General features: G+C 41.3%; 1 protein-coding gene across 8 annotated transcripts in view; it reads left to right on the forward strand.

Moving 5' to 3' along the window:
* The window catches only part of Art3 (ADP-ribosyltransferase 3), an 82,581-nt gene that overhangs the window by 47,655 nt on the left and 29,349 nt on the right, over window positions 1–5,577 (forward strand). The gene's annotated exons all lie outside the window — the stretch shown is intronic.

The raw sequence follows: 5,577 nt of genomic DNA on the forward strand, positions 1-5,577 counted from the left end.
CAGTCCCCACACTGCATACTTCTAATCCTGCTCATTCCACAGGGGGTGGGGGGTGGGGGTGGGGGGCTTTTTATCTCCCTGCTAACTTACTCTCTGATTTACTGACTCTCCCAGCCCCCACCTCTTGTGAGCCCTAAGCTCCCTGGAGCAGTATCTGTTTACTGCTATCTCAGCATCTGTGGCTCAGGAGTCAGGGATCTAGCTTAGTGGTGGAATGCTTGCTAGCCTTGGGTACAGTTCCCAGCACTGAGGAACTGTGGATCAGGTCAGGCTTACTGGATTCGTCATTATAAAGGCTTATTATGTTGTTAATCAGTATATGCTGCATTCAGTAAGACCCAGAAAGATCTAAAAAGATGACTAACTAAATTTCTCTTAAATGCAGCTTGAATGTATTCTTTGTAGTTGGTGCTATTTAAGCTGCAAGCAGTGGCCAAAGGGATGAGAAGTGGGGAAGAATTCTGATTTAGTTAGGAAGTCAAGACTCACAACTCAGAGTAAGGGTGTGAAAAGGCCGAATTCTGTTTCAGAAACTAGAAACTGGACTTAAAGTGTGTGCCACATGCATTCTGTTGAATGGGGATTTCTCAACTGGGGATTTCAGTTACTCAATTCTGTGTCAGAAGAGACATGGAGAGAAGAACAGGAAAGTAATGTACTATAGAACTCGCACTTAGGTGTTTGAAACAAAAGTCATTAAGAGAGAAAATAAGTTCCAAAAATAAGGTTGACCCAAATTTTGTAGTGATTAATGTTTTATCCAAATTTTTGTTGGGCCTGGTGTGCACACCTTTAATCCCAACACTTAGGAGGCAGAGGAAGGCAGATCTCTGAGTTCGAGGCCAGCCTGGTCTACAGAATGGGTTTCAGGACAGCCAGGACTACACAGAGAAACCCTATCTTGCCAGGCGGTGGTGGCACATGCCTTTAATCCCAGCACTTGGGAAGCAGAGGCAGGCAGATTTCTGAGTTCAAGGCCAGCCTGGTCTACAGAGTGAGTTCCAGGACAGCCAGGACTACACAGAGAAACCCTGTCTCATAAAAACCAAAAACAAAAAAAAAACAAAAAAAAAAAAAACAAAAACCCAAATCCTATCTTGAAAAACACTAAGAAATTTTTTATTGAAGGAAAATTATTTTGAAACTAGAATTATATAGCTTTAAAAACTTAGTGTGTGTGTGTGTGTGTGTGTGTGTGTGTATCTTCTCGAGAATCAGCACCATGTCTCTCTATGAAGGTCAGAGTACACCCTGCAGGAATTGCCTCCCTCGTGTGGGTCCTGGAAATTAAACTCAAGTTATCAGGCTTAGCAGCGAGCACTTTAACTACTCAATCATTTTGCCAGTTTACATTGTATATAAAATTTTAACCATATTCACATTTCAGTGCACCCATATCTTACATATAATAAAATAGCATCCTCACTGCATGGGCATAGGGGTGAGAGTCTGCGTTATTTTGAAAATTCTGAATAGATACTTTTTCTCCACCTCGGTGAAAGTCAGTTCCTTTTGTAACTCCAGCTACATTTAGGACTAAGATTGAATTGCTAGTGGCTTAGATAGTGGTTTAGACAGGAGGGAAAGGTAGAAAATGCCAGAACGAGAAGGTTCACCAGAGAGAGGAAGAGGGATTAGCATGTCTGGAGTGCTGCTACCAAGAATAAGAAGACTCTAGACAAGACAGCGCCTCCCTTCTGGGTGGGACTCTAGAGAGCAATGCTGGAGCTGTGAGAAGCTGCCGGTAAGCCTGTGGGATTCCTTCAGCGCCTGGCACTTTCTGTTTTCATTTTTTTCTTCTTTTGCCTGTTTTTGGGAAAGGTAAACAATTCTCAAGGTCGTCTTGTAGGAAAAAAATAAAATATAACGCTGCATCTAACACGGGAAATCAGCAGAAGCCAAGGGAGGACAAAGGTTCTCTCCAGCTTTTTTCCTTTTATTGAAAATGGATTTTTAAAATACAACATATTCTGATTACGGTTTCCCCTCCCCGTACCTCCCAGTTCCTCCTCACCTCCCCACCTCAGTTCCCATCCGGATCCACACCCTGTTTGTCTCTCCTTAGAAAAATAGGCATCTAAGGAGTAATGTTATTTTTATGACTGTGCCTCTGCACAGGGTCGTTTAGCTCTTCTGGTTTTGTACATATGAAGTTGAAAATTGTCTTTTCAAGTGTAAGAATTGGGTTGGAATTTTGACAAGAGATTGCATCGAATCTGTAGATTGCTTTTTGATAGGATGTCCATTTTTACTATATTAATCCTACCAATTTGTAAGCTTTGAAGATCTTTCCTTCTTCAGAGATCTTCAATTTCTCTCTTCAGTGTCTTAGAGGTTTTTTTTTTTATCATACACATACTTTCACTTGCTTAGAGTTACCCCAAGATATGTTTTTGAGGCCACCATGGAAGATGTCGTCTCCCTGAGTTCATTCTCAGTCCGTTTGTCACTTGTATATAGGAGGGCTACTGAGTTTTGTGAATTAATTTTGTATCTAGCTACTTTAGTAGGAGTTTTCTAGTAGAATTTTTAGGGTCCTTTATGTATACTATCATATCATCTGCAAATAAAGATACTTTGAGATTAGAGTCTCCATCGAGAAGTTAGATGGTGTTCTAATAGGTCTGCCGATACATGCTGCTTGGTGGTTTTTCCTTGCAGATTTTAATCTTCTTTCATTGTTCTGTAAGTTCAGTGCCTTGTTCTGTGCTGATGGGAATTTGTTTTCCAGCCCAGTCTATTTGGTGTTCTGTAAGCTTCTTGTACTTGATAGGCCTCTCCTTCTTTACGCTGGGGACCTTTTCTTCTATGATTTTATTGAAGATGTATTCTCACTCCTCTGAACTGGGTTCTTCTCATTCCTTTATTTCTAGTGTCTAGTTAGATTTAGTCTCTTCATGCTTTCCCAGATTTCCTAGATGTTTTGTACCAGGAGTTTTTAAATTTTAACATTTTCTTTTCCTTTATCTTATCTTCAATGCCTGAGATTCCCTCTTCCATCTCTTGTATTCCATTGCTGAAGCTTGCCTGAGTTTTCTATTTGAGTTCCTAAGTTTTTCATTTCTAGTTTCCCCCAGTTTGGGTTTTCTGTATTGATTCTATTTCCACTTGCAGGTCTTGAACTGTTTTCTTCATTTAGTGACATTGTTTGTGTATTCGTAGGTTTCTTTAAGGGATTTATTATTTCCTCGTTAAGGTCCTTGAACATATTTATGAAGGTTATGTTGAAGTCCTTGTCTGGTGCTTCCCCTGTATAACATTTCTCAGGACCTACTGTTGTAGAGTTGCTGGGCTTTAGTGGGGACGTATTGTTCTGGGTGTTACTGTGTTTTTACCTAGGAATATAGGGTCTGGGATGATTGTAATCTGAGGTCTTGCTGATATCTGGTCTTGTCTTTGTTGAGTGCTTGCTCTGTCCCTTGGTTTCTGTTGCCCTCTCAGGGTCTTAGGAGAGTATGGTGGCTGTGTGCTGCCTGGAAGGAAGTGTTTCTGAGTCTCTGCAAATGTGGTCACTGGGGGTTCCAGTTAGAATGTGCTTCTTGGTACTGGGACCTGACACTTGTTCCTTCTCTTGGTGGCTGTCTTCTCATAGAAGATGGGAAGCTAGCTCTGCCCCTGTCATCTTTCCTACGTTCACTCAAACAGAGATTCCCTGACAACCCACCAGCTATGCTGGCCAGGAAAGCAGGCTGGCAATCTTCCCTCTCCCTCCCCAATCTTGTCCCCAGCTCTGTAACAGATTATCTGTTATAGCCCCGCTTTGAATAAGACTTAAATTCAGTTTGTTTCAGCCAAAAGTAGAGCCTATGAAATGGAAAGATTGTGCTCTTTTGCTGCCCTCTGCTGGCCACTGGCATATGTACATGCCATGGCATACTCATGCATGTGCTCTCACACACTAATAGGAAATAAAAGAAATACAAAGATAATTGATTTAAAAAAAATACAGCTATTTTTGAGATAGTATTCACATACTGTAACATTTACCTAATTGAAATGTATAGTTCTTATCTGGGACATTCATCTGCCCTCAACAATTTGCTTTTAAGATATTTGAAGCTGAGGAGATGGTCCCATGGATAAACTACTTGCTGCACAAGCAGGAGGTTCCAACTTTGGAAGCATAGTGGCTTGAATCTGTAATCCTAGCCATGGAAAGGCAGAAGCAGGAAGTCCCTTGGGACGTGCTGGCCAGCGAACTGAATCAGCCATTTCCAGGGTTAGTGAGAGAGCCTTTCTCAAAAGATAAGGTAGAGAGAGCAATTGAGAAAAAATGCTTGACCTCAACATCTGGTCTACACACACACACACACACACACACACACACACACACACACAGAGAGAGAGAGAGAGAGAGAGAGAGAGAGAGAGAGACAGAGACAGAGACAGAGACAGAGACAGAGGAGACAGAGAAAGACACAGACAGAACAGAAACACAAAAAGAAATACATATAGATTTTTTTTGAGGCTTGCTTTCCTGAAATCAGGTACCAAATAAAAAAAATTTAAAAGGAGTAACTGGGACCAGCAGGACCAGGCACACAGGAACTCTGCCATCCCAGTGACTCGGGTTGCTTCTGCCCAGCCAGTGCCTGAGCAGACCTTGGGTGCAAACTCTGTAGTCATTCCCAAAACACCCAGAGGAAGCTCCACTCCCAGGTGCTCTAACAAGACTAGGGTCACAGGATCCCAGAATCACAGGATCACAGAGACAGCTTGACTCTGAGGAGTTCTGACACAATCATGATCAGAGGAAGGACAGGCTTCAGTCAGATTTAGCAAGGGCAGGTAGAACTAGAGATAACCAGATGATGCGGGCCAAGCGTAAGAATATAAGCAACACAAACCAAGGTTACTTGGCATCATCAGAACCCAATACTCCCACCATTGCAAGTCCTAGACACACCATCACACTGGAAAAGCAAGATTCAGATATAAAATCACTTCTTATGATGATAATACAGGACTTTAAGAAAGACATAAATAGCACCCTCAAAGAAATACAGGAGAACACAGGAAAACATCTAGAAGCCCTTAAAGAGGAAACACAAAAATCTCTTAAAGAACTACAGGAAAACACAGTCAAACAGGTGAAGGAAATAAGCAAAACCATCCATAATCCAAAAATGGAAATAGAAACAATAATGAAATCAGAAAGAGAGACAACCCTGGAGTTAGAAAACCTAGGAAAGAAATCAGGAGTCATAGATGCAGACATCACCAACAGAATACAAGAGATAGAAGAGAGAATCTCAGGGGTAGAAGACACCATAGAAAACATTGACACAACAGTCAAAGAAAATGCAAAAAGCAAAAAGCTCCTAACCCAAAACATCCAGGAAATCCAAGATGCAATGAGAAGACCAAACCTAAGGATAATAGGTATAGAAGAGAGTGAAGACTCCCAAGGAGTCAAGGTAATGGGCCAGTAAATATCTTCAACAAAATTATAGAAGAAAACTTCCCTAACCTAAAGAAAGAGATGTCCATGAACATATAAAAAGCCTATAGAACTCTAAATAGACTGGACCAGAAAAGAAATTCCTCCTGTCACATAATAATAAAAACACCAAATGC

This window comes from Mastomys coucha, unplaced genomic scaffold, assembly GCF_008632895.1.
Source record: "Mastomys coucha isolate ucsf_1 unplaced genomic scaffold, UCSF_Mcou_1 pScaffold22, whole genome shotgun sequence".
Lineage (NCBI taxonomy): Eukaryota > Metazoa > Chordata > Mammalia > Rodentia > Muridae > Mastomys > Mastomys coucha.